The following is a 26,133-nucleotide window of genomic DNA, read 5'->3' on the forward strand; positions in this document are numbered from 1 at the left end:
GGATTCCTGGGTTGGGAAGATCCCCTGGAGAAAGCAATGGCAACCCACTCCAGTATTCTTGCCTAGAGAATTCCATGGACAGAGGAGCCTGACAGTCCATGGGGCCTCAAAGAGTCAGACATGACTGAGCGACGAAAACTTTATATATATAACCTTATTTACTGTGCTATACACCTGAAATTAACACAGCACTGTGAATCAACTATTCCCCAATAAATTTTTAAAATAAAAATAAATGCAATGATAAACATATATAAAGTACCTGTGCAGTGGGTATTCAGTAAATGTTGCTGCTATCCCTGGAACATAGAAGAAAAGACAATGATCTAGTAGGGTACCCAGTGAATTACCAGGGCACGTCTTTAAGGTCTTTAAAATATGGCCGTGAATCATTTGAAAGAGCAGCCAGCCCTGGGAGCGGGGAGGGTCTTTGAAATGAGTGGTTGCATTTCACAATGAATTCTCAAAACATATACTTTTCATTTCAGTTCCCTTTCTGACCGTATGCAAAACTGACACCAAATAACAAATTGGTAAACATTGATGAATTTGAGTTGACTGTCTCTGCCCCTGCCCGCCTCTGGCAGGGGGATCCCAGCAGCTGTAATGTGGGTATAGGGGGAGGGAGCAGAAGGCACTGGTAGAGAAAGCCAGAGTCACACTGGGGACATGACTTCCCCCTTAGGCACGGGTTAGTAATGCAACTCAACAGAAAACTTCATTTCAAAGATCAATTACTTTCCAGTTCTGAACCACATCAGTGTTTCCAGAGTGAGAAATGGGAGACATGGAAGGAAAATGGTAGAAAAGTCAGAAGTAATAGAAGGAAACTGCCCAATTTTCTACTAATAGATGCTGCAATAATTTTAGAGCATGACCACAGATTCCTTGACCCTCTCCTAGCAAGAGGTGGAGGTCTCTGTGCCCTTCCTTTGAATGTGGTGGCAAGTGAGCACTTTGAGCAAATGGGGGAAGGGGACTTCTGAGGCCACACAGCTGCCCCTGTGTTCTCTGAGCACTTGCTCTTGAGTCCAGCCACCATCTAAGATGTTGGATGACCCTGCAGCTGCCAAACGCTAGAGAAGCTACATGGAGGGTGTCTGTGGGATAATTCCAGCTGAGTTAAGCCTTCGGGTCGTCTCTGCCAACGTCATATGCACACAAATGAAGCCATCATCCTTTCATTGAAGAGAACTGAGTTTCATTTGGGTGTATCAGGAGCTTGGGAGAGCATAGGAAACATCCAAGAGTCAAGAGAGCCAGTTCTTGTATTGATGTCATTTCTTTCTAAATGAATCTGTAAAATAATCTGGTTGCAATAAAATAATGAGGTAATCTTTTGGAGGGAGGGTCGACTGGCTCTGTAGCTTCTGATATTCTTATGAAAAAATAAGCACGTGAGGATAGACGGGAAATCTAGGGCAGAGAGAGGACAAAAAGGAGTGCCCAGCCCTACCCAGATGTGAAAATCACTATATTGCAAGGCGAATTAAGATAGATTAGTACCAACCCAGGAATGGACAGGCGAGTTAACAGAGCAGACTAGAGATGAGATATGATGTAAATATTTATGGGAATTTGATATATGATAAAGATGGCATTCGGAGCAATGAGGAAAGGATGAATTGTTTTTTAATTCATGTTGAATCAACTGGCTAACTGTTTGGGAAAAAATAACAAAGCTGATTACATAGCCACTACCTTTGCCAAAATAAATTCCAAATGAATCAAAGATTCCAACAGGAAAACAAACCGTGAAAGTGCCAGACAAGTTTTTAAAAATAACTCTGGAGTGCGTAAAGCCTTTCAAACCAAGACACAAAACTTGAAAGTTATAAAAGACAAATATGCTATGCTTAAGTATATAATAACTAAACCACTCTTTACGGCAGAAAGAATGCCCTCAACAAAGTGAAATGATAAACACCACACTGGAAACTATGTGAGTAGGACAAATGACACAGGCTGATTTAATTGCCATATAAAGAACTTTTATGAATCAGTAAGAGGAAGACCAGTGGTCCAATAGGAAAAAGGTGTGAAGCATCATTCACTGATTCCTTATTTATTGAGCACCTACCAAAAGCCAATCACTATTCTCTGTTTTAAGAACACGGCAGCGAATAAAAGTAAGTTTGCAAACTCAGGGAGTTACTATTCTAATAGCAGCTACAAGCGACAAACAGTGAACAAGCAAATACGTTCTGTTTCAGGTGGTGATAAATCCTGCAGAGGCAACTAAAGCCAAGTGGCAGATAAGAATGATGGAGAGCAGTTGCTAATGTGGGAAGTCTCCAGAAAAACAAGTGGTGGAACAAGAGAGAGAGAAGTGTACTAAATGATGCACCCAGTTAAAGTATATTTGATTGGCACAGCGTGGCTTGTAGTACAAAAGAACAGCAAATGTCGTAAAGAACCTCATTAGCGAAGAGCTTTTAATAAAGTATAGATGGAAGGCCAAGAGAATACAATGTAGCCCGTTTAGAAGAAGGAAGGACATCTGAATATACCAATAGGAAAGAATTCAAACCAAGAGCCAAACAAAGTAAGCCAGAGAAGGTTTATCATGGTCCTTCTTCTATGGAGAAAAAAAAAAAAAGGATGCACAGATATCTATGTGTGTGTGTACAAAGAACACTTCTGGGAGAATGATCCAGGCCCTTCCGACAGAGGCAGCTCTAGAGACTCCCTTCCCATGGTATTTATTTTCGCTCCACATAGATTGTATATCTATTAATATTCTCACAATAAAAGAGGCAGGGCTCCCAGCACCGGCAGAGTGTGAACACTGAGACAGTCGCTTCCCCTTGCTGTTCCTCTCTTTCCCCAGTGGAGGAATTTGAGCGAAATGATCTCTGAACATTCCTGGAAGCCCGGAGATGTCGAACCTGAAATATTGGTATTCTCTTGTATATTATTTTATACTAAGATAAAATGAGAACCAAAAAGCAGGAGAAAAACAGACCACAAAGTTGATTCGAGGCTACCAGTCCCTTGTCTTTATTTTCAACTTGAGTCCAGGTTCCCCAAACCAAGAAAAAACCTTATGTTTTGGTTACGTTATTGACCACGGACCCTGAGAATGGTAGCTAGTGATGACATTTTCTTTTAGGATTCATTTAATTAACTAATTTATTTATTTTTTGACAGCAGTGGCTTCGTTGCGGCTCGTGGGCTTTGTCTAGCTGAGGCGAGCTGAAGCGGCTCTCTGGTTGCAGGTGCGGGCTTCTCCCTGCGGTGGCTTCTCCCGTTGCAGAGCCCGGCCTCCAGGGGGCTCGGGCCCCAGGACTTGTGGTGTGGGGGCTTAGCTGTCCCGTGGTACGTGGGCCTCCTCCAGGAGGAGGGTTTGAACCCCTGGCCCCTTCCTTGCAAGGCGAATTCTTTAGCACTGCACCACTAGGGAAGCCCTAATGCTGAAATATTTAAAAACGTGAACCGCCGAATATTGCTAAAGGGTAATTTATCCCGTGTCGTTACATTCCCCTCCTCTGCTCCCAACAAGAAATGTTTTAGGACCGTGGTAACCAGAGCCCATCTTTGCTGTGTTAGTCTGAAGTGAACTCAGAATCAGGGAGGCCTCACGTTCTCTCGGTATTCCTGAAGAATGCCTCACGTATTCTGTTTTCCTCTGCGTGCATATTCGGTTGACGTCGTCTCATAGCTGGCCCAGCCCTTCTGATACAGCCCTTCTGATGACTTTGACCATGAATGCACATCGGGTTGATGAAGTGTTAGCGTGAGTGCTAAGTCACTTCAGTCGTGTCCGACTCTTTGTGACCCTATGGGCTGTTGAACTGGTAGGGTCAGAGCTATTTATTGCTTTAGGATTCAAGGTGTTGTTGTTGCTCAGTTGCTCAGTTGTGTCCAACTCTTGTGACCCCCATGGACTGTAGCCCACCAGGCTCTTCTGTCCATGGGATTCTCCAGGCAAGAATACTGGGGTGGGTTGCCATGCCCATCTTTGGGGGATCTTCCCAATCTAGGGATCGAACCCACGTCTCCTGCAGTGGCAGGTGGTTTTTGTTTGTTTTTGTTTTGTTTTTACCACGGAGAAATCAGGGAAACTCCAGGGTGTTGGCTGAGTTGCAAAAATTGCTTTTAAGAATTTGCTTACCTCAGCAGTAGTAGGAGTTCGGAGTGTTTGAAAAGCAAGCAAGAAAGGACTGTCCCTTAATTCATTCCTCTAGAAAGTGTGGGTGGACCCATGGTTAACATTTCTGGAGGACAAGTTTTATGGGATCTTAGGCGACCTCCTACAGACTGAACACCACCTGTTCTTATCATAGCAGCCCATAGAAGATTTCAAGAGGTCAATAAACCTCCCAGGACTGTCTGTAGAACTGTGCACCTTCTGGAAATCACCTTTCAGAAGAGCATCTTCCAGAAACAAAGCAAAACAACAGAAACCACAGAATTGCCCATCTTAGATTCCCCAAGGGACCCAAGGGATGCATGACCCAGAAAAGATCAAGAATATATGCAATGTAATCAATGGGGATTTTTTTAGGATATGGAGAGATGGAGAGGGATATTTGGAGGTACAGCCTGTGACACTCCAAATCTCTAGTTCTCCAAAATTTTACTGAATTTAAATGTGCTCACACAAGGTAGAATATATACAACACTAATTATCAAATAAACGAGTGCTTTAAAAAAAAAGAAGCACAGTAATACTATAACACAATCAGAAAATTGATCATTCTCAATAGGTTTAGCTTTAAATTATATATTATTCTCTGAAAATTATGTTATTTATAACTTGTTCTATTCAAACTATGATCCAGTTGAGCTCATTTCACATGCTAGTAAGGTAATGCTCAAATTCCTTCAAGTGAGGCTTCAGCAACACGTGAACTGAGAACTTCCAGATATACAAACTAGATTTAGAAAAGGCGAAGGAACCAGAGATCAAATTGCATTGGATCAAGAAAAAGCAAGGAATTCCAGAAAAACATCTGCTTCATTGACTGAGTGAAAACCTTTGACTATGGATCACAACAAACTGTGGAAAATTCTTAAAGAGATGGGAATACCAGACCACCTTACCTGTCTCCTGAGAAACCTATATGCAGATCAAGAAGCAACAGTTAGAACCAGACACAAAGCAACAGACTGGTTCAAAATTGAGAAAGGAGTACGTCAAGGCTTTTTTTGTCACCCTGCTTATTTAACTTATGTGCAGAGTACATCATGCAAAATGCTGGGCTGGATGACTCACAAGCTGGAATCAAGATTGCCAGGAGAAATATCAACAACCTCAGATATGTAGATGATACCACCCTTATGCAGAAAGTGAACAGGAACTAAAGAGCCTTTTTATAAGGGTGAAAGGGGAGAATGAAAAAGCTGGCTTAAAACTCAACATTCAAAAAACTAAGATCATGGCATCTGGTCCCATCACTTCATTGTAAACCGACGGGGGGAAAATGTGGAAACAGTGACAGTTTTTATTTTCTTGGCCTCCAAAATCACTGCAGATGGTGACTGCTGCCATGAAATTAAGAGATGCTTGTTCCTTGGAAGAAAAGCTTTGACAAACCTCGACAGAGTATTAAAAAGCAGAGACATCACTTTGCAACAAAGGTCTGTCTAATCAAAGCTATGGGTTTTGCTGTAGTCATGTATGGATGTGAGAGTTGGGTCATAAAGAAGGCTGAGTGCTAAAGAATTGATGCTTTCAAATTGTGGTGTTGGAGAAGACTCTTGAGAGTCCCTTGGACAACAAGGAGATCAAACCAGGCAATCCTAAATGAAATCAACCCTGAGTATTTATCAGAAGGACTGATGCTGAAGCTGAAACTCCAATACTTTGGCCACCTGATGGTAAGAGCCAACTCATTGGAAAAGACCCTGGTGCGGGGAAAGATTGAAGGCAGGAGGAGAAGGGGATGACAGAGGATGTGATGGTTGGATGGCATCGCTGACTCAATGGACATGAGTTTGAGTGAACTCAGGGAGATAGTGAAGGACAGGGAAGTCAGGCGTGCTGCAGTCCATGGGGTCGCAAAGAGTCGGACATGACTGAGGACTGAACAACAACTTGCTGATAGCCTATTTTAAACACTGAAGAAACTATTTTACTGTCAAAAAGCTCAGGGACTCACTTGCTGCCCATGTGGCTGAGACTGCTGTCAGCTCAGCAGTCCTCCTCCTGGCCCCCCTGCAGGTGGCTATTCTCTTGGGGACCTGGGTGAGGATAGGGGACAGGACACTGGAGCAGGGTGATCTGGTGGGAGAGGCTGGACTGTAAATTTTAGCTTTTGTCTGCTTGCCTTGTCACCTTGGCAAAGTGGTTTGGTCACACTGAGCTTCAGTTTCTCGTCTTAAGAAACAGACCTAAGCGTGCTGCGCTGACCTGGTGTCGGGTGCTAAAGTCACGGGCGACAAGGACCACGGTCTTTGAGAAGCAGATGGGCAGAGTTGGCAGGTCCTGGTCAGAAATGCAGAATCTCAGGCTCCACTTAGACTTACTGGGTCAGAACCTGCACTTTAACAAGATCCCTCCAGAGTCTAGATTTGCTGGTACTTAAATTATTGACTAAATTAAGGCTTATGGTGATGTGTCTGGAATTCGAAGTGGAGAAGTTTCAGGCCCTGGTGTTCATCTCTGCCATGTACCCTCTTCTCGGACTGCTTCTCTTGGAGGTGTCTGTATCTCCGCAGGGCGTGCTCTAGAGAAGGATTCCCATACAACCTAGTCTAAACAGACCCACACACAGTCTCCCCAAGGGGGCAGGGTGTCCTCCCCTGCAGTCGAGGAGAGAGGCGAGAGCAGGCAGACAGGGAGCCTGGCGGGGAGGCAGCTCGTGAAGCCCCTGCGCTCACATGTTCCTGGGGCGGCTGTCACCAGAGCTGCGCCTTCAAGCCAGCTATCAGAGCAAAGAAGCAGAAGATATGAGGAGAGGAGGGGAGCTTTCTGGGCTCCCCTCAGCCCAGAAAGCAGCAGTACAGTGGCAGGCCAAAGCTGACGTTTCGGAGTTTCCAGGGTCAGCTAGACTCCCGCAGACATTAAAATGGCTGAGGGTATAGAAACTCCCCAAACCCCCAGACTGTCCTTCATTCGGGTCTGTGTTTGTGTGTGTATGTGCCGTGTGCTGTGGGGGACGGTGGGAGTGTATGTGGTGAGTGTGTGTGTATGCAGTGTGTGTGGTGTGTGTATGCAGGGTGTGTGTACGCAGGGTATGTATGGTATGTGTGTATTTGGGGTATGTTTTGTGTATGCAGGGTGTGTCAGCGATGGGGGGGAGGTGTGAGTGTGTATGTGTGTGTATAGTGTGTGTATGCAAGGTGTGTGTATGTGGGGTGTATATATTCAGGATATGTGTCTGCAGGGTATTTGTGGTGTGTGTGTGTATTTCAGGGATGTGTGTGTATGCAGGATGTGTCAGTGATGTCTGTAGGGGGGTGTGAGAGTGATGTGTGTGTGTGTGTGTGGTGTGTGTATGTGGGGGTGTGTGTGTGTATGTGGGGTGTATATGTGGGGTGTGTACATGTGGGGTGTGTGTGTATGTGTGTGTACATGTAGGGGTGTGTATGTGGTGTTTGTATGTGTGTGTGGGTGGGGGGGATGTATATGTGGTGTGTGTGTATGTGGTGTGTGTATGTTTGGTGTGTGTGTGTGGTATGTGTACATGTGGGATGTGTGTATGTGGTGTGTACATGTGGGGTGCATGTGTATGTAGTGTGTGTATGTGGGGTGTGTACATGTGGGGGATGTCTGTGTGTATGTGCTGTGTGTTTCTGGGGTGTGTACATGTGGGGTGTGTGTGTGTGGGGTGTGTGTATGTCGTGTGTACATGTGGGGTGTGTGTGCATGTAGTGTGTGTATGTGGGGTATGTACATACGGGGGGTGTGTGTGTGTGTGTGGTGTGTGGGGGGTGTGTATGTGGGGTGTGTATGTGGGGTGTGTGTGTGTATCTGGTGTGTGTGTATTTGGGGTGTGTATGGGGTGTGTACATGTAGGGTGTGTGTGTATGTAGTGTGTGTATGTGGGGTGTGTATGTGTGTGGGGTGTGTATGTGGGGTGTGTACATGTGGGGGGTATGTGTGTGTGGTGTGTGTATGTGGGGTGTGTATGTGTGTGGGGTGTGTATGTGTACATGTGGGGCGTATGTGTGTGTGGTGTGTGTATGTGGGGTGTGTATGTGGTGTGTGTATGTGAGGTGTGTACATGGGGGTGTGTGTATGTGAGGTGTGTACATGTGGGGGGTGTGTGTATGTGGGATGTGTACATGTGAGGTGTGTACATGTGGGGGGGGTGTGTATGTGGGGTGTGTACATGTATGGTGGGTGTGTATGTATGTGGTGTGTGTATGTGAGGTGTGTACATGTGGGGTGTGTGTGTATGTGGGGTGTGTACATGTGGGGTAGGTGTGTATGTGAGGTGTGTATGTGTGGGGTGGGTGTGTGTGTATGTGAGGTGTGTACATGTGGGGGGTGTGTGTTAGGTGTCTCCGTGCTGGTGTGACCCTGTTGGACACACCCTTTCTCCCTTACTGGAATGTTCTGGGCTTCACTTCCCAGATGGGCGCCCTGCCTGCAGCAGCCCCAGTCTCCGAGTCCCGGGGAGGAGTCCCAGGGTGGAGAGGCGGAGAGAAGACTGCTTTCCCGTCCTCAGATCTCTATTCCCCACCCTGCTGTCTCTTTTGCCCTCGTTCTTAACTGCTTCGCGGTATTTTCTGAGCAAGGGCAGCCTCTCATAGAACCCGGTGTAGTTATCAAGCCCAGGAAGTTCAGCATTGATATGATACTGTTATCTAATCAACATTCCGTATTCCAATTCTGTCAATTGTCCAGTAGTCTTCCTGGTAGCGATGTTTTTCTCGGTGGAGATTTGTTCCACAATCTCCTGTTACAGTTAGTTGTCATGTCTCCTTACTCCAAAACAGCTCCTCAGGCTTTCTTTGTGTTTCTTGATGTTTTGGAAAGATACAGACAAATTCTTTTGCAGAATTAGGTTTCTGATGTTTCCTTGATGTTTGATTCAGGCGGTGCCTTTTTGGAAGGGAGACCACAGTGGTGACCTTGTGTCCTTCTCGGGACACGTGAGGTCGGTTTACTGCACCAGCGGAGATGCTGGTCTTCATCGCTCAGCTGAAGTGCTGTCTGCCGGGTTTGCCCATGCAAGGTTACTGCTCTCCTCTTCGGAATCAATACGTTATTTGGGCGGAAGCACCCTGAGACAATACAAATACCATTTTCCTCCTCAAATTTTCTGCCACTAGTTTTAACACCCACTGATGGTTTTCTAACCCCATTGCTCCTTCTGTATGTATCAGCTGGCATTCTACTCTGCGGAAGAGCTTTTGTCTCTCTCCTCTGAGTTCACATGTTTTTGTGTACCATGTGGACCTACGAGGAAACCCTTGCCCCTCACGTCCTGAGCCTTTTCTGGTCTCCTCTGTCCAGAGTCACCGAGAACCAGCCGGAGCGCCCAGAGCGCGGAGCTGCCAGGTGGGGCCGTGGGGGATGGGGGCCCAGGAGGGCCTTCACAGAGTCAGGGGGTCATAATCTCGGTTCCAAAGCGAGGTCTCCAGACAGCCTGGACGTGTGGATGTCTTCCCGCGTACTCACAGACGCTGAAACCCCTTCTCTGAGAGCAGGAACGCAGACAGAACGCAACCGCGTTCGCCCTTCTCTTCCGTTCAGACGCCCTTCTCTTCCCTGCCCCATCCCCACCGCCGCCTCCACCAGCCACCCTGGGTGTCTGTTCCAAAGGCAGTAGCGAATGCCTCTGCCCAAGGACTGGAAAGGGCCTCAAGGTGTCAGAAAGTTTGTTCTTGTTCAGTCGCTCAGTCGTGTCTGACTCTGCGACCCCGTGGACTGCAGCACGCCAGGCCTCCCTGTCCATCACCAACTCCTGGAGCTTATCCAAACCCATGTCCATCGAGTCGGTGATGCCATCCAACCATCTCATCCTCTGTCGTCCCCTTCTCCTCCCACCTTCAATCTTTCCCAGCATCAGGGTCTTTTCCAGTGAGTCAGTTCTTCACATCAGTTCTTCACATCTTTGGCCACATCAGGTGGCCAAAGTATTGGAGTTTCAGCTTCAGCATCAGTCCTTCCAATGAACACCCAGGACTGATCTCCTTTAGGATGGACTGGTTGGATCTCCTTGCAGTTCAAGGGACTCTCAAGAGTCTTCTCCAACACCACAGTTCAAATGCATCAATTCTTGGGTACTCAGCCTTTTTTGGTCCAACTCTCACATCCATACATGACTACTGGAAAAACCATTAAAAAAAAGTATACCTTACCATTATAAACTAGAAAACCGAATGTATAGGTCCTAGTAACTCTCTATGCCTCTTGTTTTTCCAAAGTAAACAAGTTTCTATCCAGTCTGCGATAGCACTGGAAAATTTCTTGAACACTCTTTATTTAGGAACTTTAATCGAGAGCACGGCATCGGCTGCCAAGCTGTAGGAGGTGCCCCATCCACGTTACTGAGAAACTGGCTTTAAAATCTTAGCAGAGTTTAGAGAGGGATTGGGGCTGCTTTGTTGCCAGAGCATCGGTACTTACAGTTTGCTTCATGCACTTGCTTTATTCAGTTTTGTTTCAGCTCAATTAAGGAATGAAAGAGAAAATCTCTTAATTGGTAAGGTGGCTTGCTACTAAGAAGATTTTATGGAAGTTTTCTTTTTAGCCATATGGAATTATGTATCAAATATACAAAGTCAGAGAAATGATAAAACAGGTTAACGTGTTTTTTCCTCTCTGCATCTGCCAGTGCAACATGGTCTCCCCTACTGAGCTGGTGAGCTGGCTGAATTCATGGTGACTGTCCCGTGACCCAGGCTCAAGGGCAGCAGCCTCAGCTTCTGGAACTGCCTTCATTTCCTTTTCAAATAGTGTAGAGATTACTCTGGGCTTACCAGGTGGCACAATGGTAAAGAATCAGCCTGTCAATGCAGGAGACTCAGGTTTGATCTCTGGGTGGGGAAGATCCCCTGGAGGAGGAAATGGCAGCCCACTCCAGTATTCTTGCCTGGGAAATCTCATGGACAGAGGAGCCTGGAGGGCTACAGTCCATGGGGTAGCAGAGGGTCGGACACAACTGAGCGACTGAGCGCACACACAGAGATTGCTCTGTTGCTCGCTTTTGCCTTAGCCAGCTGGACGACATCAGTTGCTGTAAGGCTGGGGAACTCTGCCAAGGGAATTCATGCGTGTGTGTGACATTTACATTAACTGGGTGGGCTTGCAGATGGGTCATCTAAACCTTTAATATTATTAATAAGCTACAGTATTAAGTTGGTCCACACAATCTACATGAAAAAGATATACATTAGAAAAAAAACGGGTGTTTTAAGTTGGTTTTCCTTCGTACAAATATGTTCAGAGGGTAAGAACCTATGTTTCACTCCTTTTTTCTCTTTACATAAGAGTTTTCCTTTTCTTTGCATAAGATTCACTGAGGCATCCAGTCTTTCTGTTGTCCATTTTAAGTTAGGAATTTAACTCCTGAAGTTGTCATGAGTCAAAAGAAAGGGAACAAAGTTTCCAGATATTTACCAGTCAGTGAATGAACAATTTACAATTGTTTAAGAACAATTTAGAACTTATAAAGAATTACATCAATACATTTTTTACAATAGCTTTTATCTAGTTGTAAAAGCAGTCCATGTGTAGAGTGGAAAACTTGAAAAAAAAAAAGAGAGATAATAATAAATAAGAGACAAATAAGTAAAAAGATATAAATGATAACTAAGAAATAAGAGTAAAAAACACATTTCATGTTCACTCTTGATTTCACTAGCCAGTGTTTGTGGCTCCTCTTAACATTTTGGAGTGTTTTTTCCAAGTGTTTTTCTGTGCAAATGTAATGCATACATGCTTTAACATGGTTGAATCCATATTTTGTTACCTGTAGTTTTTAATCTTGCTTTTTACATTGAACGTTTTATTGTGGTTATTTCTCACATTGTAAGGATTAGTTTTAATGATTGCACAATTACTTTTTAAAAGTCTTCCTGCCAGCCTGGAGCTTATGGACTGCTTCTGACTTCATGCCACTAAGACAAATACTTGTGTAGACATCCGTGCATGTAAATCTTAGTTTGCATTTTTGGTTATTTCCTTGGGAACGTCCATGCTCTCTTGGAGTGAAAGCAGAAACAAAGCCTAAGCCCCATGTCCTAGGAAAGAACTAAGCCGTTCCAGCCCTGTTAGATTCCTCAGGATCCTTTTTTTTTTCGCTAAAGGGAAAGGACCAGTCATATTCACATCCCTCTTTAACCCACAATCCTGTCCTCACAAAAACAGCACTACCAAAGTGAACCTTGGTGCTCTGGCCCCAAACATATTTTTCTTTCTTTGGGGTGTGGAGCATAAGCCAAGATGGCACCTTGCCCAAAAGTGATCCAAGAACCTTGTGCAGGGAAAGTTTTGATAGGACCTGAGAAAATTTTTTTTTTTTTAAAGTTTTATTAAGGCAAAATGTGTTCCCTGGGTTAGAAAGATAGAGTTTCTTCTCACTTGCCTGGACTGGCTCCCCCCAACATGTTTGCTCGTTCTCCTATAGACACACCACTTCGATGACCTGAGAAGGACTTTACACCCTGAAAAGAGAGATAAAGGAAACTCAAGAACATGAACTCCTTTATCACAGAGATGCAGAGATGCTCATGCTATCCTTCATTGTCAACTGTAGAACCCTTTGTTCCTCTTTCAAAAGTGTCTTTGTGTTTCTTGGAATGAGCTGGCTCTCTCCCTCCCAGCTGTCGGAAATGCAGGAGAACTTCATGGAAAGCAAGAGTGTCTATTGTTCCCTGGAAAGTGAGAGGTGAGCCCCCACCACGTGGTCCGCGTCACCACCGCCCTCGCTGCAGAGAGTGCTGCGGCGGGGCCTCCGGACGTGTCTGCCCTACAGGAGCTCTGGTTCCTGTTCCCGGAGAGGCAGGCCCTGCCGCCTTGGGAGGACCTTCCTCTCCCGGTTCTGTCTTGACTGACTATCATGTGACTTTGAAAGCAGTTCAGGGAGCTTGTTCTGGAAAAGATGATGATAGCTTAGAAAGATCCATATACTAGAGTAAGTTAACATAAGTTATGAAGGATAGGAGAAAGCAAGAAGCAAAAGAAACCAGAGATAGACACTAATAATGAGCTGAAGATTAGGTTGATATGCAAATATATGCCATTATATAATTCAGTAGGTTTTTATATTGGCCAGGAACTCTAGAAAATACTTTTCAAATTTAGTGGCAATCTTGGTCCATGAAATCATTTAAGTGAGTGGCCACAATTTTTAATGGAATAGGATATGGAGGGTTAGAATAGAATGGGATAGGATAGAAAATATCAGAGGATATTGCACAAAGTAAGGGTATTATTCGCCAAATTGCATGTTAACAAATGTATGTGTGTATTTGTGTCTTGGGTCATGATATAAAGTGTGTTTCTTACCGTGGCTATAGTAAAAGGAAAGTTTGAAAACCACTGACCTGCGGGTGCGCACAAGTTTAGGGCTGAGTTTTCTAGAAGCCAGTCGTAAGAGGAAAACATTATACAAATTTTGCTGGTCATTGCCTGCAGCTATGCACACACACAGGAATTTTTTTGCTCTTCTTTACAAAAAGGAAAAATGAATAACATGCTAAACAAGCTCTTTACAGAAGACTCTGGTAATTTAAGGCAGTTTCCTTCCACTTCACATAAGTGACAGCATTTCTCTACACTCCACAAGATGTCTGAAATTTATCCTATGTGTACTTTAGGTCCTGTCACGGCTCTTTACCATGTATGTCAATGTTTTTATGACTGCTAAGTGGGAAACAGGAGCTATTTATTAAAGTCTCATAAATAAACTTACTTTTGAAGCAAAATGTGCATACGTTCCATTAAAACATACAGTAAAATGAATGCATCCATTACATTAAAAATGGGGGTTACTCCGGAAAATGGTTCCAGGAACTCTTAATGTGTTGCAACTAAGTATCAAGTCATCAGCATACTGCCTGACACATTTTCACAAAGTACAAACAACCCTGTAGCCAGCCACCATTTACATCATGAAATTGAACATTGACAGGAAGAATAAACTGTCCCTCTTCCCCCTCAGTTTCTCCTCCCAAAGGGTGAATTTTCCTGAATTCTAAAACTATAGATTAGTTTTGCTTTTTTTGAGTTTTATGTAAGGGGCTCATGTAGAATGTACTCCTTATGTCTGACTTGTTTTTGCTCAATGTTATGTTTGTGAGGCATCCCATCATTTGTGATTTATATTTCATTGTGGGCATATATCCTTTCTACTGGATGATGAATATTTTAATTGTTTCCAGCTTGGGCTATGAGAAGCACAGCTATAGACATTTTTGTGTAGATCTTTTGGTGAACATGTGCATGCATTTCTGTTGAGTTTGAGGATGAAATTGCTATTCATAAATATATATGTGTATATACATACACACATATATAGATAGATATTCTGTTTCATGAGATATTATAGTGTCTCAGAGCCTGATCATACATGTGCCTGGAGATTCACCAGTGTCTCAGTAATAAGAACAAGCACTTTTCAATTGCTTTGTGTTCTTTTCAATTCCTTTGTCTTTATTTTGGAAAATTTGGAAAATATGCGTAAGTATACAGAATATATGGGCTTCTCTCATAGCTCAGTTGGTAAAGAATCTGCCTGCAATGCAGGAGACCCAAATTTGATCCCTGGGTCGGGAAGAAAGATACCCCGGAGAAGGAAATAGCAGTACCCACTCCATACCCACTCCAGTGTTCTTGCCCAGAGAATCCCATGGACAGAGGAGCCTGGCAGGTTGCAGTCCATGGGGTCGCAAGAGTCGAACACTACTTAGTAAGTAAACCACATACCACCACATACAGAATAAAGGGCTTCCCAGGTGGTGCTGGTGGTAAAGAATCTGCCTGCCAACGCAGGAGATGTAAAAGATGCAGGTTCGATCCCTGGGTCAGGAAGATCCCCTGGAGGAGGTCATGGCAACCCCCTCCAGTATTCTTGCCTGGAGAATCCATGGACAGAGGAGCGTGGTGGGCTACAGTCCATGGGGTTGCAAAGAGTCAGACACGAGTGAAGTAACTTACCATACAGAATAAAATTTGAATCCCAATAACCCACCACTCAAAGATGGCCACTTTAGCAATTAATTGTATATTATTTGAGCCCTTTGCCATTATAGATAACATTACATGAGCATCTTTGTCACTGAGGCTTCATGTGTGTGAATGTGTGTGTGTGTGTGTGTATATGTGTATATATAAATGATTATGGGTATATATCCATAATCATTTATTTAAGATAAATTCAAAGAAGAAGAAGTGCTGAATGAAAGAATGTGGAAGTGAAAAACTTCAGGCTTTTGATGCCCTCACTAACATTTTACTAGTTGGATGAGTGGCAAAGGGCACACAGTAAGTGTGTGAATGTCAAAGGTAAGAAAGAACAGTCTTAAGAAAGAATATTCTGGCACCAGAGGACTGGCAAGAAAGCCTCTAAGGATTCTCCTAGATGATGATTCTGTAGTCCTTGTTCACTTTTTTCCTTTTAGAAAGGGGAAATAGTTTTTAATCTTTTAAGAAATAGATTTCTGGGGGTAGCTGCCACTGAATTTGGAGGCATGTAGCCTCTTACTATTTGTCTTTATAGTTAATTACATTGCTCCAATTCCAACTGTGTATACTTGGTCAAAAGAATCATTACAAAGTTCGCTCTGGTCTGTAATCCGGACAGAGATCCTCAACACCCAGTTCTGCTGTTGCTTCTTCGTGGGTAGTGGTTTTCCTGCCAGGTTTTGTTTGCAGATCTCCTGGGGGTGGTTTTCCAGAGGGATGAATGCCATCTTTGTTCAAAGGGGCAGGAGAGAGAATGATCGAATTCTACCTGAGAGAGGAGACAGTGAGCCGATCCCGCGTTTCCATTGCTGTTGGAAGAAGAACAGTAACTGACAGCAGAAGTGAATAGCTTGGTACTCTTGCACGGCACAAATGACCCAGCGGGAGAGATGTGTTGAGAAGGAGAGTGGGGATTTGATCTCTGCCTTTCAGTGTTCACTCATTGTCAACCGCCAAGTACAAAAATTGGCTCAGCAAACCTTGGTTTCATCCAGGATACTAGACAGAGAGCCAAGAGATTTCTTTTTCCTGCTAAGTTGCCCAGGATTGATCTTTTGTGGATATGTTTACATTGGTGAACAAAGTCGGGGTACTTTCCTTTGCTACAGTAGTGCCTTTTAAACTGTGGGTTGGGCCCTATTTGTGGGTGAGGAAATCAATTTAGTAGGTTATTAGTAATTTTTCTTTAATGAAATAGTATATTATAAAGAATAGGATAGTGTTAATGAAATAGAAAATATCCAAATACATCACATGAGCAAGAACATGATCTTACGGACCGTTTGTTTTAGTTAGATATGCATGTGTGTGCGCATGCTAATTTGCTTTAGTCGTGTCTGACTCTTTTCTGTCCGATGGACTGTAGCCCACCAGGCTCCTCTGTCCATGGGGATTCTCCAGGCAAGAATACTGGAGTGGACTGCCATGCCCTCCTCCAGGGGATCTTCCTGACCTGGGGACTGAACCTGCGTCTCTTACATTTCCTGCATTGGCAGGCAGGTTCTTTACCACTAGTGACACCTGGGATACATCTAAATATACGGGCGTGTGTTATAGGTGTAAGACAATCTTCTTATTGTGGATCATGTCAAATAATTACTGCTGGGGATTTTTTTACATTAGAGATTTTTTTTCTTTTCTTTTTCTTGGAATATTTTTATATATACACAAGTTTCTAAAAGATGTGTCTTTGGAATTGAAGAGATTAAACTATGGGGTTTGGGGTTGAAGGGACCAGGGAGTCTTCATGTTCATATAGATAGCAATTACCTTCTTGTTGATCAGAAGTACAAGTAGAAAAAGCTTGGCTTACCTGAATCTGTCTTTATCATGGTCCCATATAGAAGGCAACTGATGATGACACCTCAAATGTCATATGGAAAAGGCCCCAAATTAGAAAACTGCTCTAGTGACTTTCAAATACCAACCAACTCATCACACTTTGATAGAAGGATGACTTGTGGTAATATTACATACCTACTTGCCCGAGACTTCACCAGACAGTGGGATCACTAGCGGTTGAGTGTGATGACATGTGCTAATTTTCAACTTTTACTATGATTATTTAATAATAGAGTAAGTTTTCATGCATACCAAAATTTTCCCCCTAATTCAGCTTCATTAAAATCTATATTTAATTGCTTTGAGTTAACATTAAGTGAACTCATGAACTTGAATAAGATTTAGCAGGTGACCTGATTGTGTGTAAGTTTCCCATATGTGGGAAATATGCATATAAGTATGTATATACAGATCCTATTAGTATTAATACCTTATGCTAAGTACATCCATTCATTGGTGCTTCATCTTTATGAAACCAAAGAAAGTGAATGCTATAAATAAAGATGGTCACTCTAGAAAAAGACAGTGGCTGCCTCAGAAGGGAGCTAGTTGAGAGGGGTTTGGAGATTATGTTTGGACTCGGCAGGATGGAGTTTGCATTTGATTAGTAATATCTGTGATGACATGGGAAGGGGACCACGGTGATGCCCATGCCTTGTGTTTATCTTGGAAATTTTTAACTTAGGAACTCTATATGGTATCTTGGAAACATGAGTTGCTTCCTCCATTTCATAGGGAGCAGAAAGGAACAGTAGGTGGAAATAGCCCAGAATTAAACCTTTTATTTATTTTCTCTGTTCCCTTTTTAAAAAAAATTACAGTTGATTTGCAATATTGTGTCCGTTTCAGGTGTGCAACACAGTGATTCAGTATTTTTATACATTATACTTCATTTACAGAATCAAACCTTTTAGTATCTCTCGCTCATTTCATTTCTCTTCCTATTCATCTGTTAATAGATTATTTGAGATAATGCCTTACGAATGTTTATGCTGTTTGCCCCTTTCCATTCCCATTGCCACTGTTGCAGTTTTGACCCTGCTATCTACATCATGCCCTGCTTCTGGCGTTTACAGTGTTTAATAAGGTCAAGGATCATGGGCTCCGTTGAAATCCATGTGAAAGCTCTGTCCCATTTCTAGGAAAACTGAATGTCTACACAGACTCCTGTCAATGTGTTCAAGAAGGTTGTGAGCTCCCCGAGGTCTGTGCTGACTTACAAATCCCTCATCTGTTTCTCTCCCTCCCATCTACCCCACAAGGTTTTATCAGAGTAATATTTCTAACACATGATTTGGGTCATATTGCTCTCTGCTCAGAACCAATTCATTTCCCCACTGCCTTCAGAACAGAAAGAAGTCAAATCTGCTTGGATTGGGCTCCAAGCTCTTTTTTTTAATCAAAATGTATTTGGCATATAACACTGTGTAAATTTAGGGTGTGTAACATGATACATTGACACATTTATATATAGTAAGATGATTACTATTGTACGGTAATTAGCACCTGTTACATCACATAATTGGAGAAGGAAATGGCAACCCACTCCAGTATTCTTGCCTGGAAAATCTCACGGACAGAGGAGCCTGGCGGGCTACAGTCCATGGGGTCACACACCGAGTAACTGAGCATGCACGTGCGTCACATAATTATCCTTTCTTTTCAGTGGTCCCAGCTCTTTCACGTTCTCGCCTTTGCAGCTTTTTTGCCTGTCCTCCTCCCCTGCGTCTTCCTCCCAAGTATACAACCTCTCCGTCTAACCGGAACGCTTGCTCCCTCCCTCCACGGTTGGTGCACTTTTCTCCCATGGCTGCTGCTCCCCGAACATCCTTTTCCGTCTGTTCAGGCCCTTTGTAACCTTCAAGCCCAGTATCTGTTCTGACTCTCAGATGTTCCTGCAGATGGAGCTCTCTGTACCAGTGAATGCCTTGTGTAGCGTCCTGTCCATCACAGGGGGGCCCAGGTGGGACTGAGAGGCTGCCCCCTGAGGGCAGGACCTGAACTGGGGGATAAGATGGATAACAAGCCTAAGGAATTGATTTTTTGCTAGACTTTATGCATTTATTCCCATTTTATAATTATGCAATAAGCGATAAGAAAGAAACTGAGAAGGCTTACTAACAGATGCAAATGAAAGGTATAAAGCATATGGGAAGTGAGTTGTTGGAATTTGAATTTATAGGTCAAACAAACAAACAAAAAAGCAGGGCTGTCCTCGTTCCTGGACATCTGTGGCCGGCTGAGTGGTTCTGAGCATCTTGGGTGCTCTCCTGTGTGGGGGGCTTGGCTGCTCTAGGCTGGTCTAGAATGGTCTTGGATGAGGCATGAGTCAACTCCATTCTGTGTTTCTCAGGCATGACAGGCTAGCCCCGGTGCGTTCTCATGGCAGTTACAGAGGAGCAAAGAAAAGACATAAACGTAGCAAGAACTTTCTTTTCCAGACTTCTCCATGCGGCATACTTGCTAACATGCCATTGGCTGAAGCAAGTCACATGACCGAAATCAAACTTAAAGGAGGCAGGACTGAGCCTCTTGGGAAGAGGAGCTGCAAGGGACAGGGAGGGCTGAGGATGCGCGGTGAATGCAATGGAGTTGGTCAACATCAGGCTCTATAGGATCAGACAAGAGACCTGAGACCCAAAAGCAGAGAGGTAGATGACATTCATTTTTTGCTGTAAGAAAAACCCTTTTTAAATGAAAACTTTGCAATAAAATACACATTATGTATTCTCTAGTTCACTCTTTAGAGTTCATTTGTACATAGTTACAGGCTAAAAAAAAATAGACCAAGTAAAGAGTCATTTATAAATAACATATTAATAAACCAAGTTAAAGGAGTTTATTTATCCTTTAACCTTCAATTTGCATTAATTGGGAGCAGTCATGGGAAATGGTGCCAACCTTACCTCAGGTCAGATGGCTTAACAAAATGAACAGTTTCATGCCCAGAAATAAACGTCTTCCAAACATAAATATGAATCAGTTATAAAATGGAATCTTTTGGAAGTACAAAATAACCACACTGCTAATATATTTGTGTCCCAATTGAAAGTGTGTCAAGAACACACATTCTAGGCTAAAGTTGTCCCAAGGAGTGATTCTCATTTTTGCTTTGAATCTGTATAAACAAACCGGGATGCCTTCTTTGAGCCATGAGCAAATCCACAGCTCCCTGTTTTCTGAAGAGAAGAAGAATTAAAGATGGGGCTGTTTAAGTTGGAAGGGTCTGGGGCTTGACCTTGCTACTTTAAATTTCCTTCATCACTAGGAAATTGCTTTGAATTTGTCTGCTTGGAGAACTCTAATTTGGTTTGTTCTTGGTTTGAACCACACCATGAAAGAGATGCTGTCCATTTGTATTATAGCAAAACTTGGAAGCCGCCTCAGTGACACTGTTTTCCAGTTTTCCTCGCTGCTGTTTTCATCTTTAAACCTGAGCTTGTTCTTGGTAATTCAGAATGAGACCCCTGACGTCTTCCTGCCTGAGTAAGAGTCCCAGCTAGTCTCTTTTTCACAGTTTGCCTTTGGGCAAAATTTTAAACCTTTCTCTGCCTCTCTTTTCTTCTTGGGAACAACGGGGTTATTAATAATGCCTACCTCATACAAGCATTGTGAGGATTAAATTAAATTAAATTAGGTGAGAAAATTAGCAAACCCAGCCCACAAAATGTGCTTAAGAAGCGTTATACGTTAAACTGCTTATTATTAAGTATTGAGAATGTTTAGGTTGTTTTCACTGACTCAGGTTTCATGCATATTCTTTAAAATCCAAGTCAGATTTATACCCTCAAAAAATAAGTTGAGATTCAATATTATTTTCATACAAAGGCAAAGTTTGTTTTTAGGTGTTAGTGTTGAAGGTAGTGGTTGAAACGTGGTATATCTACTCACACTTAAAGCCACAGGGGTTACAAACACAAACTTCTTCCCGCCTTGTCCGTTCCTTAATATTGTTTGAAAAGGGAAGAAGATTTATAATAAGCAGATGAATTGTTAGCAGACGTTTTGCCTTTTAGCACACCTAGTGTTCACTCTGCTTGGAGCCAGGGTATAGAAGAAAGAGCAGCATCTCGAGAAGCTGAGTGGAGTTGCTGAGAAAACTTGCACACACACACCCGCATATGCACACTCACGTAAGCAGCACAGTTTAACGGCATGGCGGCGGCTTTGATGGCACCAGGTGGAAGGGCAACGAGCTAAGACTGAGCTCAGACTTGGCGCTCTCAACATGGTCAAATCACACACATAACACTGGGTCCAACTGCAGGACGACAGAGGCATGTACATAGATGCACATCGTACCCGTGAGTTACGAACACGCAAACACTGTTTCTTGTCCTGGGTACTCATGTTGTAAGTGTTTAAAGAAAAAAAAAGCCTACTGGAAAGATACAAACAAACTGGTGACCTGACCTTGGAGCAGGTCGTCAAGGAGATGATACCTATGCTCCATTTTGTTTGCTTTTTTAAAAAGAGCCGATAATAACAAAGTGTTGTCTATGGTCCGTTCTGGGTAGAGGGGACCCAGATGTTTGTCTCACCCTCACCAACCTCTGCGTCCCCCTGATTTCTAAGCTCCTCACGGCAGCCACAGTCGTGGGACCACAGTCACTGAAAGAGCAGCCCCTCGCTTGCTGTGCAGACAGGCACTTGGAGGCGTCATCTCTTGCGAGAGCAAATGCCCTGGTTTCTCTTCCATCTGTTTAGAAGACCTGGGGGACGTGTCCCCAGCATCACCGCACTTGCCACCATCCAGCATCTCCGTGGGGTCCTCTCGGCCCCTCCCCCTGCCGACTCACAGGGGCTCGGCCGCAGCTGGGGCGTGTTAGGACCTACCCTGGGGACCATCCTCTGACACCCAGCTGGACAGTGTTTAGCACAGAAGTTCTAAATTGTTTAAGATTCACGTTTGCCTTTTAGACCTCTTTCAAGGCCGGGGATCCTGTGCTTAGGAAAGTAGGTTCTTGGGACTCAGAAACCCTGTCCCATCCCATAATGTGTTATTAGAATCCTTGTGTTAAAGTCCTTTTCTCTGAAACTGGCTCCTCTTTGGAATGGGATTTTATCTAAGTCTATTTGCATGTATTCAAAATCAGAGACAGCTCTGAAACCAGACCCTATTCAAACATAGAAAGAAGAACAGTGGCGGATTAAGCAAATGTTGGGGAACTTTAAAAAAAAAACAAAAACACTTTTATTTATCTTCTTGTGTTTCTCTTTTTCCAGATCTGCAGTCTCCCTCCCACTGGCCGTCCTACCTGGGTGCCAAGTTCCACACGGGGTTTCATGGATCGGCAGGTCAGATGTTACACTTGTTTGCAGATTCGTGATTTTATGATTGTCACTTTGCAGCATTCTGGGAGTGATCTTCTCGTTTATGCATTGCTGGTGTTGTTAAGTTAGTTTTGAACTCTGTAGGTATTAAGGAGAAACACAAAGCATTCAGCAGATTAAAAATAAACATAATGGAGAAAAGGATGCTTCAAATTCACTTGGGGAGAAAAAGTAATAATTGGGCACAGAGAGAAAGGAGCCCACTTGTCATTTGTTATGTGAAAAAACGCTGAATGGAGAACCAGAGTTCCCTCCAACCTCTTCCTTGAGTGCTAAAGAAGGCAGAAGGATCGCATCTCTACCCTGGGTTGGAGCAAGTCAGGTAGACGAGAGCAACTGTGCAGTGAAGACTGGCTTCCTACACGGACAAGCCCCCCAGCCTCCCTCCGGTCCCCCGAAGTCGAGAAATATTTGGAATGCTAGGATGTCATTTGGAGCCCAGTTTGCTGACATTATTATAACAGCGGTTTCAGTTTGTCTCCGCAGTTAAGATTGTGTCAGCACTTTCCTTTCTGTGTTTATTATTTTTAGCAGTTTAAAAGCTAACCAGGAAAGATGGCTTTCTGGCGGCGAGGTGACATTCCGGCTGGGCCGGGGTCTGTGGCGTCTGGACAGCCCTGGCTGGCGGTGGAGCCGGGCCCTCTGAATGCTGTCTTTGTGCCTGCCATCGCCAGCGCCTCTGGCCTATTGTCCGGCTGCCTGGGTTGGGGTGGCGCTATCTGATTGTCGCCAGTGCTAATATTACAGAGCTCGGGGCCCTGGCCTCCCCGGGGGCCCCTCCTCGGGCTGCCGCTGTCTCCCAGCCTTCCCTCCAGGGGGCCAGTCCCGGCTCTCATATCAGAAACACGATTTGTAATTTATAGAAGGTTCCAGGGAGAGGGATCGGTAAGAATCGGCTAGACCTACACTTCTCCAACTTTTTAAATTTTTTTTTTTTTTTACAAAGAACACTTGAATGCAGTCTTCCAGTGAAACGCAATTTGTAAGATACGGAAAAGTACAGCTGTTCCGTTGGGAGGAGGGAAGCCCGCGCTTCTGCCTGCACACCACCCACCTGCAATGAAGGTGGCTTCTCAGGCCCCCAGGGAAACCTCAGAGGACTTGCCCACTGTTTTCACGGGGCAGGCCCCTCAATTTGCAGATAAGGAAGCCAAGAGGTGTTTTATAGATGCTTAAAACATGAGACATCAGTCACTTAAAAACTACACTGTGTTCTTCCATTTTTACCTTGTTCTGAAAAAGGCACAGCTATTCTGTGGTGATAGCAATCAAAATAGTGGCTACTTTGAGGAGAGACCAGCTTGGCTAGGCAGGGGCACAGGGAATTTTCTGGGGTGATAGAAATGTTTGTCTTCATAGACATGTGTGCGGCATGGCATTTGTCAAAACCGCTTCCTTTTTGCTATACATAAATTCTACCTCTGTTAACAAATGAAAGCAACAAAGGAAAACAGAGCAAAAAAAAAAAAAAAAACTAGCTGAGAGCAAAAAAATTACTGAGAACTTCCTGAAATACTGGAAATACTGATGGTCTTTCTTAAAGCCGTGTGCACTCTGTTGAGTGGGGTTTATAGTCATTATGCAAAGTTGGAGAAGACAAGAGGCCATGCTGCTTTTCCAACACTTTCTTTGTTCAATAATTTCCAAAACTAGGAAAAAAAAACCTCAGTATTTCAGGCAACAGAACCCCTGAATACCTTCTGGCCCGTAATGCTGCTAAAGGAGAATGTAGGGGATTTCTGGGGTGGAGGTCCCAAGTACAATACTTGAGTCATGCGTTTCTTGGACATGGACTGTGGATAATGCTCGGGAAATTGTCCATAATTTTTTAACCTCTGCTCTTTCATCTGAATACTCTTTTGGGACCTGTGAAATGTAAGATTCCTTCTTCTGTATCTTTTCAGAGTAGAACTTCTGGTCACAGGTTGGAATTCCGGCCTTTAGTGACCTGAATAAAGCATCCTTTAAAATGGCCATTTCTCCCCCAGAAATACTTGGAGCCAAATCTATTTGAGTTTTTCTGTTTGTGTGTTTTAGAAAGTCCGGCAGTAACATGGAAGGTTGTCATTTGGGTTGAAACACTTGCTGGTGTCCTGGGCCCAGGCAGATCAGACCCAGTGGCCAGGCCTGCCAATTAGAGCTTGATGAGAAAGCTGGACTGAGAAGAGCCAGAAGGGGGTTTTAAGCAGTGTCGGGCGATGGTGAGAGAGGGTCACAGGAGGCAGAGGCAGTGAGGATTTAAAGGCACAGTATAGTTCCAGGCCCCCCGTACACCCAAATCCACGGATGCCCAAGGCCCTCAAGTCGACACGATGATGCAGTAGAGTTGACCCTCCTTATCCCTGGGCTCCACATCCGTGGGTTTAGCCGATCTCAGAGTGGTCCAGGGGGTTCATTGTATCCCGTGTTCCCACCTCTGAGGCTGTGTGGCTTTTCTTCAGGAAAAAACAAACTGCTTCTTCAGTGACTTCCCAGCAAAGGGCCATGATCTAGTTCATTCACAAGATGCATCCACAGGACCAAAAATTTAGTTCACTCTTGGAGCTATGGCAAAGCTGAATCATTCGTCAAAGAACATTTTAAATAACATTTTAGAAACCCACACATACTGCACTCTGCCTGCACGGACACGCAAATGTTCTCATCAAATCAAATTTAATTCAGCAAGATTTGTATCCAGCCAATTTAGGTTAATGTGCATAAGAGCAGAAATGAAATTGCAGGATGGAAGAGTCTGAGCAGAATTTGCTTTTTTGCAATTCAGTGCCATTTAAAAGGAGCTGTTTCTTCAAGTCATTCATTACGAGTCAATTTATCCAAATGGCAAATACCAAGAATTGTGTGACTTCTCCATTCCAGGGACTTGGGACAAGTGATTCCCCCAGGGCCAACGTTCTTGAAATCTTTGTGTGTATGTATGTATGTGTGCATTTATCTACAGGATCAGGGGTGTTTGGAAAATGCAACATATGTTTACTCAGATTTCAGTTATGCATAAGAATGAGAGTAAAATGTCAATAACTGAAGTCCGGTTGGTTGATATTTTTTCCCTCTGACTTTTGAAAATTAGCAGCCTGAGCCTTTTCAACCCCTAAATGGCTGACGAGGGCTGTGAGCAAGTGGGAACACAACCTGATTTGAATTTTATCTCCTTCTCCCTCCCTCAGTTATTTTCTCTACTGATGCTTTGGGGCCAGTAACAACTAAGAAACTGGGTGAAAGAAAAACAGCAAAGCCTTTAATGTGCATATTCTTCTTCTCAATTTCCAGACAAGGTAACTGAGGGGGAGGCATGAGGAACAATGCTGAGGATGTCGGAGCAGTAGGGCTGGGCTCGAATGCAGACCTTTCTCTCTGTAAGCTCTTGTCTCAAGAAGATCTGGTACTCAGTGACAAAACAGATGGGCGGAATGGATTGGAAAATGACAGGGACGGCAGAGGGAAAGGACACATGTATACCCATGGCTGATTTGTGTTGATGTGTGGCAAAAACCAACACTATCTTGTAAAGCATTTATCCTCCAATTAAAAAATAAATAAAGTTTTTAAAGAAGAAGAAAAAACTGATCAGCATATTACACTTGCCAGAGCAGAGAAATAGCTAGAATTGGAGAGAGAATAAACTACTATTTTGGGCCTGCCTATCACCAAAAGTCTTAAATAACAGTGAAAACACACAAAATTTATTTTTCTCTCCAGGGCAGTTGGGGTGGTTCTGTTATCATCAGGGATCAGGTACCTTCTATCTTTCTGTATTTCTGTTCTCAAGCATATGACTTTGTCTTCAGGGTTACCCCCTGGTCAACATGGCTGCTAGATCTCTAGCCCTCACACATAAATTCAAGGCAGCAGGAAAGATGGGAAGAGGGGGG

At 43.8% G+C, this 26,133-nt stretch overlaps 1 protein-coding gene across 7 annotated transcripts in view; it reads left to right on the forward strand.

Moving 5' to 3' along the window:
* THRB (thyroid hormone receptor beta) overlaps positions 1-26,133 on the forward strand; it is a 415,968-nt gene that overhangs the window by 160,053 nt on the left and 229,782 nt on the right. For all 7 annotated transcript variants that reach the window (XM_043893781.1, XM_043893780.1, XM_043893784.1 and 4 more), the window contains exon 2: positions 22,154-22,225. The gene's annotated coding sequence lies outside the window, so the exon portion shown is untranslated. The remainder of the gene's footprint in view (positions 1-22,153; positions 22,226-26,133) is intronic.

This window comes from Cervus elaphus, chromosome 32 (assembly GCF_910594005.1).
Source record: "Cervus elaphus chromosome 32, mCerEla1.1, whole genome shotgun sequence".
Lineage (NCBI taxonomy): Eukaryota > Metazoa > Chordata > Mammalia > Artiodactyla > Cervidae > Cervus > Cervus elaphus.